This window comes from Solanum pennellii, chromosome 12, assembly GCF_001406875.1.
Source record: "Solanum pennellii chromosome 12, SPENNV200".
Taxonomy (NCBI): Eukaryota; Viridiplantae; Streptophyta; class Magnoliopsida; order Solanales; family Solanaceae; genus Solanum; species Solanum pennellii.
In genome coordinates, this window is record NC_028648.1 from 45,436,569 (window position 1) to 45,452,988 (window position 16,420).

Below are 16,420 nucleotides of genomic sequence, written 5' to 3' on the forward strand. Positions count from 1 at the left end.
TCAAAATAAAAAATTCACAACAGTATCTTTTCACGAGTTTAAGTTATAAAAATATGATCTTTAGACATCACATACATATCAAGGGAGAATTCAACTTATCTTACTCAAAAAAGAACAAGATAAAGTAACCACCAAACAAGTGGTACACCCAAGTATACTAAACCTCTAACAATATTATTGAAAACGCTAGATAAGTAATTATGAATGTAGACAACCCTTAAGAACAACAGACTAGACTGAATTATCCCCACATTCAACCACATATAGATGGAACGCTATCTCAACAACAAGATGAATATTAAAATTGTCTATCAACTGTAAATATCCATTATAGCTCTTCTATATATTCTCATAAGAAAGGTGGCCTATATATAACCCCTGAAGTACTTCAACTACTCAATGATAACACCAAATATGTCATAAAATAATTAAATTTTCCGAAGCATCCTATCCTTTCAAGAGGATATCACAGGATCGGTAAACCCAATCCTCCGCTAGGGATCCACCCACAGAGGTGAAAATATGTGTGGGTGTAGGTAGTGAATCATCCACAGAAGTGAAAATACGATTGGGTATATGTATTCAAATAATGTCCGAAACGAAGTACATGATCACATAAGAATATTTGGAAGCAAATTCGAATAACATAAGATACTTCTTCCCTAGTGCCTATATAAATAAAAAATTTATTCAGATTTTGTCTCTCGATTTTTATCCATCCACAATCAACTAGTGTGGTCCCCATCACAATATTACAAATACTCTTTCATCAAACCCCACCTACTTCTCACAGTAATCTATTGAAGCTAATAATCTTATTACAAAAAAATATTATTAACTATACCAATCATTTACCTTACTTTCAAACTGTCACTAGTATCAAAGTCTTCTTAGCAAACACATTGTAGCATCTAAAAATTTCAAAATATGGCTCTCTCTTTTTTAATTTAAGAATTACATGACAGATATGAGTCACACCAAAGACTGATAGCACTAATTGCAAATCTAAAATACTTTCTCATCGAGGTACAACAATTGAATCAGACCCAATGTCAGCATCCACACGAACTTTCACATATCATTTTTCAACTACCATTCATACCATCATGTAGTTCATGAAAAAACTCAAAGAATTGTACGTCCATACTGTTGTGTATCCATAAGTCAGCTATCATATTATAAACAATATATCCCCCAAACAACACATAATCTTCCACACCTTGCTATTTTCACCCTAATCAAAACCATATCTTCATAGAAATTGTTGAAAATGTCCTAGTAAGTCTATACTAACCAATTTACAACCATAATCATATTAGAACTTAAATATGAAAATCAATACATCCTTCAACTTCGAAACAATATTTTAAATGAGAGGTCTTTTTCCTTCACATCTCTTAAATTCTTTCCATGATGCAAATTTTAAATAGCTGAACTCTTTAGTATACCATACTCTTTTTCTTTTCGCTGACTTACTTACCAATCTTATCCTTTGACCAATCAACCCATGATATTTCCACCTTATCCTCTAACCCATAACATTACATGAAAATCCCCTAGGTATAACAATCAAAATTAACCAAATTTACTACTTAAATTTTAGTCCTTCTAAATGTTTCATACTAAATGAGATCGATTTTTTCTTACCTTATTAATCCATACCTTGACAAAACACACTACGACAAACCTAAACTCACCATGAAAAATTTGAATTTGAATTCAATTGTTTAATCTAGTTATTTATCAACATTAAACCATACCTTAAATATGTTTATGAATTCATATATCTTAGCTTATCATCGATCGCCTCTCTATAGATCTTAATCATTTCTTTCGCTAAAAATTCAATTGTACTCATTACCAAACTCAAAACCACAAGAAAAGTTTATCATCACACTCGAGTTGAATGTTTGTACACTCCTTTTTAAAATTTTATATAATAATTTTTAACCAATATGATGAACCCGTGACAATGTTTTCATAGGTAGACCAAAATAGATGAAACCATGCGTCTTAGAACTCAATTTTCTTCTATATGAAGTTTTATTTTTTCCTTGAACTCAAAGTAAATATCTTTATTCTCGATCTTCTCTTTCCAAAGACTAATCTATAGTACGCTAATTCTTTTCATTTTGACTCTAACTTCTTTCAATTTTATTCAAGCAGTGTCTCAGCAACCCCTATGACTTCCCATGCAATCAATCTACTAATCAAATAGTATCAAACCAGGGCCTTAAATACTCGCAAGTCTTCATTACCATACCAAATTCATTTAACCAACAATATGTATTCTATAGTTGCACCTCAATTATAATTCATCACGAACTCATATTACCATCAGGCTCAGTTATCTCTTATCATCACCACGGAGTCAAGCTTTTCATTAATATGGCACCTTAAACCAAGTTATAATAATCGAATTCAAAGAATTAACTCAATTTTATATGCACTTTGTTACTAAAATTCTCAATTACCTTCGCACATATATACTCGGTGGGACTTTCTTTACCCATAAGCTTGTCATTTCGATATCGATCCACTCTTTTAGACATTATAATGAAATCACCAATCCTCATTTAGAACAATCGCAATACACTTCAGAACCTAAACTTATTAATATTGTATCAAAGATCCACCTCTAAAACCTTTCTTATAAACAAAGCTTAACCCAAGGGTGCATAACAACAAACTAGTTTGCTTCTGAATTATGAATACAACATTGAATCTCATTATACAAGTTGGTAATACAACTGATAACCCTTAAGTAGGTAGCATACACATTTAAAAACTATTGTATTCGTTTCAACATACAACTAGTATCAGACCATGAAAGTCCATTAGATCAACAACTAGAACACCTCAAACTTATTGAAAAGATCGTACCCAAATAGCCCACACATTTCTATTCATTGATTAGTCGAAAAACATAATCAAATATGTTTATCAATAGCGATATGCATTCTTTTGTGGATTAGGCCGAAGACATAAATAAAACACCCCATAACTCTAACAAAATAGGCATCATTATTGTAATGTCATTCTAATCATTCGCTAAGTAACCCATATATGTTTATGACAACTATGCTAATTGTAGTTTCAAATGTCAGACTATTGATTATGCAGTCCTACTAACCAATCCATTTTTACTTGTCCACTCACTTTGAATATCATATATACTACACAAGTGTTGTTCCTTCCGTCAGATAGCTAACCCAAAATAGATAAGGTGTTCATGAAGTTCCTCAAACCATTGCTCAACCTCATAACTTATATATCCTCATAGGGCTTCATCAAGCCATCACCCTACATAACCCCTCTGAATTACTCAACATTCCAAGTCTAACCAAACATATTTTTCATAAGTATATTACTTTCAATCAAATTTGGCCTCCACGTAACACACAACACTAACTACTCGCATAAAAGAAACACGGACGAGTCTTTCTGGCAGCTATCTAATACCGGTCAAGAGCTACCATTGGACGAACTTTCATCAATTCTCTTTCCGGTCTTAAGTATAATAAGAGAGTGAATGGAATAAAATGATAAGCCAAAATCTCAAAGGATGCACGATAGAGATCCATAAAGTGAAGATTTTTTCTAAAAGTCACTATAGTCTCTCATAAGTACGGAAGTCTCCGTACAAACCCTTGATACTCTACTTAGACTCAACTTGTATACACGTGAGAACTATGAACCTGGGGATCTGTTATTATTTTATCACGATTCAAAAACTGAGGTGATGATACTTGTCTTATCCCACCAATAAAAGTCAGTCTAGAACTCAACAATTACGATAAATTGCAGAAATTTATTATAATCTTAAAATAACTCCCATAAATAGAAGTAAGCTTAGATGACAAAAAACTACCTCACACATTTCCACAAGAAGCCTCAGAAAAGAAGATAGAAAGTACACAAAGATCCGAGCTAATAACCTACAAAAATGTAGGAGCAAGGGGTGAGTACCAAACCACACGGTACTCAACAAATAGACTTCAAGACAGAAGCTAAGGGGATAGAATACAGGTACACCTTATACTCTAACCAAACCTCCACGGCTACAGCCTGCATAAAACCTTCCCAACCTAACAGTTTAAAATTTACACAACACACAACCCAACAACAATACTCAAAATCAACAACAAACTCAATATTCAATAATCACAAGTTCCACATAAAGGTACTCACATGATCAACAAAACACAATATCAAGCTCACTAATGATAAAGATGTGCAATGCAATGAAAAGCACTGTCAAGTATAGTGATTCATGTATGACCTAGTGATACACACCCACTGTCCCTCAGTCAGGGACCATTAGAGACATAATTTTCTGTGCATCCGTCGCGGCATATGACGCAACCCTCGATTATAATATTTAGCACAACACGTGATACATCCATTGATATATAGTATTTGTGGTGATGTACGACATGTCCCTTGAAATATAGTATCCATCGCGGCGCGCGACATGTTCCTCAAAATGGTACATCTTTTTTCATTTCTTATTTTTTCTCAACTCACATACCATTTGTCACAACCATGTTTCAGAATAATGCAAATGATATAATGACATAAATAATTAGGAGATGCCCGTTTTCATAACATTGCACAATTCACAATAATACAATTGTGATAAAATTTCAAAAATGAATCAATAATCCTTTTAAAACTACTTTCAACGCATCACACTGTTATGAATGATAAGGTACCTGTTGAGGTGGACATAAAATCGAGTAAGGATATTTTTGAAATAAGCCAAATGATCAAATTGCCAAATGCTAGATTGGCTGACTATGACTGGAATCATGGTTAAAAGTTGGTGGTATTAGAGTTAGCAAAAAGTAAGAAAAAAGGACAAGGGCAATTAATTATAAGAGCAGAGTAGTGGGATGTGAGAGGGCAACCTGATGTTTATGCATTTTCTATTATTCTCTCATCTCCATTCCTAATGTCTAACCTCTCATCCCCTCTTCTCACTCTATCTTTTATTTTCCTGTAATTATTCCTTTTTAATTGTCATTTCCTTGTTACTGTTCTATTGAAATCGATTTATTTCTTATGTTAAATCTGCTTCGCTACATTTGGTGCTTTCATTGCATTGAAATATGGTGCACACTCATCACAAAATGTTGGAACATGGACATAATGTTTTAACAAATGACGTCTCTGATATACATTCTTATGTAGACGATACTAACAAGTTGATGCAGGAGGTTTTGGTGAAAGTTTCTAATATAGGCTCCAGAATAACAACATATGCTTCGGAGCCGGCTAGATACGCCATCGGAGATGACAATGGCCCGGAGCTCTTCTGATGGTGGGTCTATTGCTCTTTGTCACAAACTGGCATTTGTTGAACTTGATCGCTTTCATGGAATTAGCCCAAAGGCGTGGTTGTTTCAAGTAGAACGCTACTTCACTTTCTATGGTAAATTACCTCAACACCATATCTCTTAAGCCTCATTATATCTTGACCGCGAAGCGATTGAGTGGTACCGATGACAGTACGGGAATAAACAGTTGATTTCTCTGAAAAGCTTCGACGACGTTTCAAAAGTAAGAATATTAAGTCCCCAGAGGGGCGTCTCTCTAAACTCCAACGAGTTTCCTCTGTATCGGACTTCTAATCTCGATTTGAGGTGATGGTGAATGGACATAAAAAATTTCGAAGGCCTAGCTACTCCATTTTTTCATATCGGGCCTCCAGACGGATATTTAACATGGCATCTTGATCGATAAACCCAAAACTTTGCATGAGGCCATTACCCTAGCCTATTTACATGAGCAGCAGATTTTAATAGAAAGGGGCAACAACTAGCTTTTGAAAGAACCTAACCCTTGTTACCTACACCTAATGTTCACTCTCCTAACAATTCCATTCAAAATACAACCAAAAAACTTACGTTCAAATGCCTCACAACCACTAAGCTACAACAGCGGTGAGAGAAGGGTTTTTACGATGACAAAAAGTACATTCCATGCCACATATGCAGAGTTCTTCCCCAACTCTTACTTTTGGAGGATGAGACTGAATCTCCCTTTCAGTTGTCGGAGAGTTTTCTCACCTGAGGATTTTGTCACTAATGAGCTACACGACCTTGATTTAAGAACACCCGCTACTCTCTCTTACAATGCTTTGGCTGGAGACCAGTCTAAAATAACTTTGTGATTTTTAGGGCACGTTTGAGGTTCACCAATTAGGTGATTTTTGATGGAGGGAGAACACATTGTTTGGTGCCAACTCGTGTTGCCAGATTTTTTAACTCAAGAAATTTCATTAATAGTACAGGGTGTTGAGCTTACCCTGGAATTTTATGTCCTACGAATGCATGGTGCAGATATTGTGTTGGGCATTTCTTAGTTGGACACTCTAGGACCAACAATGACTGGTTATAGAGCACGTATTTTCGAATTCACATTGGGTAAGAAAGGGATTCGCTGGGTCGAAGAACCTCCCTTAGAGGCACAACCTCTGCAATTTCTAACATTACATAGGTACTCTACAACTGACACCATAGCCTGTTATTATTGCTTAATGATGGTGCAATCTGAAGGCATCGTAGACTTTGACCATTCTCCGGGTCTTCAATCTGTTTAAACCAACTTTAAAGATGTTTTCAGCAGCCTTAAGGATTGCCACAAATCCGATAACAAGACCATGCTATTAGTTTTCAGTCGAATTCAGGCCTGTGAATGTCAAACCATATCGTTATCCCTATTTATAGAAATAAATACTGGAGCAACTTGTTTCTGATATACTAAAGTAAGGGTCATTCATCCTAAAACTTGTCCGTTTTCTTCCTCTATATTGTTGGTCCGCAAGAAGGATGGAACTCGGCGATTCGTTTTGATTATCGTGCATTGAATGCACTAACGGTGCATGACCGATTTATCATACCAACAATATATGAGTTATTTGATGAGCTACATGGTGCTTGTTATTATTCAAAGTTAGATATGCCCTCTGGCTATCATCAGATCAGGGTCAATGTTGATGATGTTCCCAAAATAGCCTTTCAAACATATGATGGTCATTATGAATTCAGGGTGATGTCTTTTGGCTTGTCTAATGCTCCATCAACCTTTCAAGCCATTATGGATGATATATTCGGACCACATTTTCATCGCTTTGTATTGGTGTTCTTCGACGATATATTGGTTATAGCAAAACATGGGAAATTCACTTGCAACACCCTCCACAGGTCTCGCAACTTTTAAGAGAAACCATATAGTGGCTAAGAAGTCTAACTACTCATTTGACAATCTCAAATTGAATATTAGGCCGTGTGTTATCAAACCAAGGTCTAGCCATTGATCCATTCAAAATAGATGCCACTCAATCTTGGCATGTGCCTAAGTCTATGAAGGGGCTTCGAAGTTTCTTCGGGGTCATGGGGTATTATTGTTGGTTCATTCGAGGCTATGCCACTATAGCGAGCCCGCTAACTGATTATTTGACAAAAGAGGGGTTTTCATGGACTACATTAGCTCAACAAGTCTTTCAGAAATTGAAGCACCTATTAAGTTCTACCTGGTTCAAGCATTACCTGATTTCGCTGAAGAATTCAATTTTTAGACAGATAATTCAGGGTTGGGGATTTGCGCGGTGTTATCTCAAGGAGGGAACCCAATTTCTTTTTACAACCAGAAACTATGTCAAGAATGTAGCGGGCTTCTGCATATCACAAGGAAATGTATGCTATCACGCAAGTAGTAGCCAAATGAAGATAATATTTGTTGGGGCGACAATTTTCAATTTTTACTAATCAACAATCCTTGTGCAATTTGACAAACCAAGTCATTCAAACCCCAAAACAACAAAAATGGTTGACGAAATTAGTTGGCTATGACTTTCAAATTTTGTACAGGCCCGAAAAGTCTAATAAAGCAGTAGATGCTCTCTTTCGTGCACATGAAGGATCTCTACATGCATATTGTACTAGAACATTTAAGTGAGTAATTGACTTACAAGTAGCTAATCAACAACATCCTGAGTTGTTATCTATTCAACAAGGCATGGAGGAGAAGCATAATTTGTATACAAGGTTTTATTTTCGTAAAGGTTTATTATTTTTTATAGGTCATCTAGTTTTGCCATTTGATAGTTCTCTCAAGAACACCTTGTTGCAGAAATTTCATGAGTTTGTAATAGGACAACATGTTGTAGTTTCCAGAACATTTCATCGCATTGCATCCTATTTCTACTAGCAGCACTTGTGATATCCGTGTGTTTGTGGCATCTTGCGAAGTGTGTCAACAAATGAAGGAAATTTCTTGACGTCATGCCAGTCTTTTTCAATCTTTTACGAATCCTAAAATGGTTTTAGAAGTAATATCAATGGATTTCATCACATTTCTTCCAGTGGCTAAGGGAAAATCTACTATCATGATTGTGGTTGATCGTTTATCAAAGTATGGCCACTTTATTGCTTTCCCTTCATCCTTTTAAACTTAATCAGTACCTGAGACTTTTATTACACACATAGTCAATATACATGGTGTAACTTCTCATAACTTAAAATAGTCAAGAATAAGATAAGAAACTAAAAATAATCACTTTTTGAAAGAAAAGGAAAAATCTGGAAATTTTTCTAAGTTAAGAAAGTTAGGTTTTGGTAATTTTCAAACGGTCATAGCTTCTAGCTCATGATGAGTGCGAGTAGTTTTTTATATGGTTGGAAATCCCTCGGAAAGATATTTTTGATACAGTAGATTTTGTGCGGTTTTGATATCCTTTGAGGGGGATATGCCTATTAGAAGTTGGGTGCTGGGTTGAAGAAGGTCTCAATCCGGATTTTAGTAAGGGTAAACTTGTCATTCCACCCAACTATTTCCTAATTTGTTTTAAGGTTTTATTAGGAGTAAAAATAATCCTTAAGTCAGTTTTAAAAACCAATTCACGCTTAGGGATTGGGAGAAAAGACAAGAGAAGGAGAAAAGGAGAGAAAGATCAAGAATCCATTAAGAACGCTAAGGTTTCACGAGTGGAATTTGTCGGGGGTGATCCCTATTGAGGTATGTGAGATATTCTATTTTTGTTTAGTTCACCACACACCAATTTGTTAGTTCAGCGAATTTGAGTAGATTGAATAATGAACATTAAAATTCTTGATGAAAATGGTTAAATTCTTGTTGGTTGAGTTGTAGTATGTTTTAGTTGACTGGATTCGTGTTTCCGGGTTGTTATTCGGGTCTAACATATTGGGTATTGAGGTTATTAGTAATCCTAAACATGGAAATTTAAATGGTTTAGAGATGAAAAATTGAGAAGAAAAGTCAAAGGTCCCCTTTGAGATACCCTGGAGCGCTGCTCCTACCAGATCCCCTTAGGACATTCTCTGTCTGATAAGCTCTGGCACGCCGTGGTACTCCACGCCTCTCAGAGCGCCAGGACGCCTGGAGACCCCGTTCTTTCCCTATCTTTTCGTACTAGTTCCCAAGTGATGTATCCACACTTCCTAATTGATTCCAATACTCTAAGGTACAGCTAAAAATTATTAAATAATCCATAAACATATATCATGAACTTTGCATCCATAATTCAATTCAAGGTAAGTTAGGTTAAAAGTCAAGGAGCTATACAGTCAAGTCTAAAATTATTGACGTAAGTTAAAGTAGATATTTTTTAAGTTTCCAAGAGTCTTATTTAAACATTTTAAGGCTCAAGCTTCGAGTTAAAGAATGATTAAAAGTTGGAAGTCTTTCCTTCAAAGAAGTATAAGGGAACTAAGTATTCCTCAAATAGTTTATTAAGATCAAAAGTTTCAAGTCAAGCAAATAGTAAGAGTGGAGTTCATTTCTCAAAAGATATAAGAGAACCAAGTTTTCCTTAGAGAGTTTATAAATGTTTTTACATTTAGATAAGAGAAAACTAAGATTTCCCAATAGGTTTTTATACAAGAAAAGGGAACATTGGTTCCAAAAGGGACTTTTAAAAGCTAATAAGGGTTGAGCAAATTATCTCAACCCAAACAAAGGAAGTTATTTAAAAGCCTGAGCTACATATTTTGGGAGTAGTATTGAGCATTGGTGTGGGAATGAGAGGTCATATTAACTCATGTCTCCATGTAGACCATTAACGGGTTATACTTTTAGATGATCATGTAAGTTAAGCTAGTGGATCCACTAAGTTGAGGAGTTCTATGTGACGGCAAAGTATAGGACAGTTCTAGCAGCATGGGCGAGACTCTGTATCATCACTTAGGCTCATAATGGTCGTTGTCGATTAGAGAACCTCCCACAAAACTATATTAGTTTCATATATAAGTAAAGTTAGGTTTGTTATTGCATTTACTTTATTGAACTATGTTGTTTTACAGTTTCACAAGATATATATATATATATATATATATTTATCGCATGTGTTGTAAATTGCTTTATATGTGTATATTGAGTTGAGTAATTCTTGAGTCGAGCAGAGCCAAGGTAAGTTCATCTTATTCTCATCAAGCCAAAATTGTTGTTTAGCATTCTATCTCGTATACTCGTACATTCAATGTACTAATTCTAGTTGGACTATATTATCTTGTGATGCAGACGCAGGTTACCAGTATCAAAATCCAGCGCATCGTTGATCAAGTTTGAGCACTCAGAGTGAATGATGAGCTTTCTTGTATCTCGGAGGATCCTTTTAATGCTTTCATGTCTTTTCTATTTCAGAATATTGTGGGGTGTGTCCCAATATTCATCAAAGTATTTTAGAGGCTTCATAGACAAATAGTCAGTTAGTTCAGTTAAGTCTCTTATACTTTAAAATGTTACATTTTGAGACTTATGTGTCATTTTGGTCAATACGTTGATTTAAGTATTTATGAGAATGCGTCTTATTTTATCATTGAGTTAAGTTTTCCACTGAGTTAAGTAAGTCAGGACAAGGGTTTGCTCAAGGCAAGCAGTGCCGGCCACGTCCACGGTATAGGCTTGGGGAATGACAAACTTGTTATTAGAGTATAGAGTTCAAATGTCCTAGGAAGTCTATGAAGTCGTGTATGTAGAGTCTGTCATCATGTGAAACGCGCCTCATCTATGATTAGGAGGCTACAACATTAAGGAATTTCTTCACTCCTTTCATAATCCTTTTCGTGTTTTAGAATTTGTCTGTAAAAAGTTTCCCTCTAATTCATGCTTGCACGAGTTTCAGATCATCATTCCTCCACGAAGAGCAGTCAAAGGTCATCCGGCCATAAGGAATGTTGAGGAACTAAAGGTACCTAATACACCGAATGTTAAACCTCAAGGGAAATTCACCAATGTTGATTTCCACGATGTTATTCGAATACTATAACAAACGTGACTAACCAAGTTAGGCAACAAAATGGAGCTTGACAATAAGGTTTGACACTTCGAGGATTCGGAATTTTTTTAGGATGAATTGCCCAAGCTTTGTTTCAAGCACTACTGAGGATCTGGAAAACTTCGTAGAAGAGTTGAAGAAGGTGTTTTATGTGATCCATGTGGTTTATACGGAAAGGATTGAGCTATATACTTATCAACTAAAGAATGTGGCTAGGGCTTGGTTCGACCAGTGGAAGGAGGGAAAAGATTAAGATGCACCACATCCAAGATGGACTTTTTTCGAAGAGGATTTCTTGGGGCTTTTATTTCCCCGAGAACTGAATGAGGTAATGGTACGACAGTTCCTTACTCTTTAAAAGGACTCCTTGAGTGTTCATGAGTATAGGCTGAAATTCACCCAACTGTCTCGCTATACTCCGGAGATGGTTAAGGATATGAGGACCAGAATGAGTTTATTTGTCATTAGCTTGGGTTGTGCATGTAGTAAAGAGGGCAGAGCAACAATGTTGATGGGGGGACATGGACATATACCAATTGATAGTTTGTGTGCAGCAAGTTGAAGAGGAGAAGTTCAGGGAAAGAGAGGAGTACAAGAACAATAAATTTATGACTGGAAATGAGTCTGGGATATAGAAAGGTGGTTCAAATCGACAACAATTTAAAAAAGAGAAAGGGCATGCACCATAATCTTATAGTGCACCTTCACCAAAAAACAGAGTGAATAATAATGGCAAAAATTCTCAAAATTGTAAGGCTATACCAGCCCAGTCTCAAGGTAGTGTGTCAGGAGGTGGAAGTTGGGATCCTACATGTGCTAGCTGTGGTAGAAACCACGCCGGTAAATATTGTGATGGCCAGACATGTTGCTTGAAGTGTGGTCAAGAGGGTCACTTCATGAGAGAGTGCTCTAAGAATAGACAAGGTGGTGGATATCCGGACGATAAATCTCAACCTTCATCAGTTGCTCCACCAGATGGGGCTACACTTAGAGGAGCCACTTCTGGTACTGGCGGAGGGGCGAACCCTCTCTATGCAATCACTAGTCGCCAAGAGCAAGAAATTCGCCAGATGTTGTCACGGGTATGATCGAAGTCTTTACTTTTGATGTTTATGCTTCGTTAGACGTAGGAGAAAGCTTATCTTTTGTGACCTCTTATGTTGCAAATCAGTTTGAGATTCTTCCTAAGAAACTTTGTAAGTCTTCCTGTGTATCTACCCCTGTTGGAGAGTCTATTATAGCGGAAATAGTCTATCGTGATTATCCTATCTATATTAATCCCTAGAACACCATGGATGACCTAGTAAAGTTGGACTTGGTAGATTTTGATTTCATTCTAGGTATGGACTGGATCCATGTTTGTTCTGCGTCAATAGATTGTAGAACTCGAGTTGTCAATTTTCTTATTCCTAACAAGCCAGTCATAGAGTGGAGTAGTAGTTCAATAGTGCGTAAGGGTCATTTTATTTCGTACCTTAAGATGAGGATTTAGTTTCAAAGGGGTGTATCTATGACTTTGTCCGAGTTAATGACTCAAGTGCTAAGATACCTTCCCCTCAGTCAATTCCTATAGTAAAAGAGTTTCAAAAAAAATATTCCTAATGATTTACCTGGAGTCCCTTCTGAGACAGAGATAGACTTCGGCGTAGATATCATTCCAAATACTCGTCATATCTCGATACTGCCATAAAGAATGGCACCAGCAGAATTAAAAGAGTTGAAATAGCAGATGAAAGATCGGTTAGATAAAGTTCTTATTCGACCAAGTGTCTCGCGTTGGAGCGCTCTGGTCTTATTTGTGAGAAAGAAGGATGATTCCCTTATGATATTTATAGAGTACCACCAACTAAATAAGCTGACCATCAAGAATAAGTATCCTCTTCCAAGGAAAGATGATCTTCTCGACCAGCTTCAGGGTGCTTCCTTCTTCTGAATAATTGATCTAAGATCTGGCTACCATCAGTTAAGAGTTAGAGAATGTGACATTCCAAAGACATCCTTTAGAACCAGATATGGACATTATGTGTTTTGGGTTATGTATTTTGGGTTGACAAATGCACCAACAACATGCATGGATCTTATGAACAGAGTCTTCAAGCCTTACTTAGATATGTTTGTTATCGTCTTCATTGATGACATACTAATCTATTCAAGGAATGAAGAAGATCATGCTAGTCACCTCAGAATAGTACTTTATACTTTGAAAGAAAAGGAACTATATGCCAAGTTCTACAAGTGTGAGTTTCAAATTAAGTTTGTGGCATTCTTAGGCCACATAGTTTTCGATGATGGGATTAAAGTTGATACCGTAAAGATGGAAGCGGTTCAGAGTTTGCCTAGACCCACGTCTCCAACTTAGATAAAGAGTTTCTTGGGTTCTACTGCTACTATATAAGGATTGTTAAAGGGTTTTCAACAATCTCGTCTCCCTTGACCAATTTGACTCAGAAGACTGTAAAGTTTCAATGGTCTGAAGCTTGTGAAAAAGCTTTCAGGAATTGAAAAAAGGGGTTGATTAACGCTTAGGTTTTGACCTTACCTGAAGGGTACTTAAGGTTCTGTGGTGTACTGTAGTGCATAAAGAGTTGGTTTGGATGTGTGTTAATGAAAAATGGCAAGGTTATAGCTTATGCCTCCAGATAGTTGAAATTTAATGAGAAGAACTGCCCAACCCATGACTTAGAGTTGGTTGTAGTGGTTTTCACCTTGAAAATATGGCGTCACTATTTGGACGGTGTTCATGTGGATATATTCAGTGACCACAAGGGCCTACAATATGTGTTCACAAAAAAGGATCTCAATCTTAGACAAAAGAGGTGGTTATAACTGCTCAATGATTATGACATGAGTATCCTTTACCATCCAGGTAAGGATAATGTGGTTTTTGATTCCTTAAGTAGGTTATCCATGGGGAGTACCACCCATGTTGAGGAAGAAAAGAGGGAAATAGCTAAATATGTGCACAGACTTGCACGTGGGGGAGTCAGACTTATGGATTTCGTAGAAGAAGGTATAGTGGTGACTAATGGGGCTGAATCATTACTAGTGTTAGACGTGAAAGAAAACCAAGACCAAGACCCCATTTTGCTTGATTTGAAGGCAAATATTTATAAGCAAAGAGTATTGGATTTTGAACAAGGGGGAGATGGTGTGCGGAAGTACCAAGGTAGATTGTGTGTACCTAAGGTGGATGGTCTCCAAGAGAGGATCGTGGAGGAGGATCATAGTTCCAAATATTCCATTCATCCAGGTTCCACCAAGATGTACCGCGATTTGAGAGAGGTATATTGATGGGAAGGTATGAAGAATGACATTGCTAAGTTTGTTTCAAGTGCTCGAATTGCCAACAAGTGAAGGTAGAGCACAAAAGGCCTGCAGGTTTGGCCCAGAATATAGAAATTCCAGAATGAAAGTGGGAGATGATAATATGTACTTCATCAAAGGATTCCTAAGGTCTCGCAGGCAGTATGATTCTATTTGGGTAATTGTCGATAAATGAAAAAATCATCCCAACTTTTGCCCATAAAGACTACATATTCGGCCGAGAATTATGCCAAGTTATACATTCTTGAAGTGGTAAGAATTTATGGAGTCCCAGTCTCCATTATTTCATATAGAGGTGCACAATTGAGTGCTCAGTTCTGGAAGTCTTTCCAGAAAGGTTTGAGTTCGAAAGTGAGCTTAAGCACTATTTTTCATCGTCAAACAGATGGACAAGCAGAGCGTACTATCAATACTTTAGAATATATGTTGAGGTCTTGTGTGATTGATTTCAAAGGAAATTGTGATGATCACATATCTCTCATTGAGTTTGCTTACAACAATATCTACCATTCGAGCATCCAAATGGCTCTATATGAAGCTCTTTGTGGGAGAAGATGTTGATCTCCTATTGGGTAGTTCAAAGTTGGTGAAGAATGGTTGGTAGGACTATATCTAGTTCACCAAGCCATGGAGAAGGTGAAACTTATTAAAGAGAGGTTGAAGACGGCACAGAGTCGCCAAAAGTCCTACTCAGGTGTTAGGAGAAGGCCGTTAAAGTTTGAGGTGGATGATTGGGTGTATATTAAGGTTTCACCCATTAAGGGTGTTATGAGGTTTGGGAATAAAGGGAAACTAAGCCACTGTCATATTGGACCATATAGAATATATCCAAGAGATTTGGCAACGTAATTTATGAATTAGAGCTACCACCAGAATTAGCAGCGGTTCATCCGGTATTTCATGCATCCATGTTGAAAAAGTGCATGGGTGATGCATAATTGATAATACCAGATGAAAATATTGGGATTAAGGATAGCATATCATATGAAGAGATTCTGGTTCAAACTTTGGATCGCCAAGTTCGCAAGTTTAGAACAAAGGAAGTTGCATCAGTCAAAGTCCTTTCAACGAATCAATTTATTAAAGAAGCACCTAAGGAAGCGAAGGAGTATTTGAAGAAGAGATATCCACATCTCTTTGAATCTAAAGATAATGCAGATCAAGGTACTATTCTCATGTTAGTACTTTATGAACTATGAGTAAGCATGATTGTTAATTACTTTTGTAGTGTTAAGCATTGAATATGTTGTTACTATCCTTCGCATAGTGAAAGATATATCATTTTAAGACGAATGTTCCCAAGGGGGAGATATTGTAACATTTCATAACTCAAAATTGCCAAGAATAAGTTAAGAAACTAAAAATAATCACTTTTGGAAAGAATCGGAAAAATTGGGAAATTTCCTAAGTTAAGAAAGTTAGTTTTTGGTCATTTTAAAATGGTCATAGCTTATAGCTCAAGATGAGTTAGAGTCATTTATTTATATGGTTGGAAATAACTGGAAGAGATATATCCAACGTCGCCAATTTTGTGCAATTTTGATATCGTATGAGAGAAATATGCTTATCAGAAGTTGGGTTGTTGGGTTGAGGAAGGTTCAAATCAGAATTTTAGTAAGGGAGAACTTGTCATTCAACCAAACTATTTCCTAATTTGTTTTAAGGGTTTCGTAGGAGCAAAAAAAAGCCTGAAGTCAGTTTTATATAACCAATTCACGCTAAGGGTTTGGGAGAAAAGATAAAAAAAAGGAGAAAAGAAGAGAAAGATCAAGAATCTATCAAGAACGCTAAGGTTTT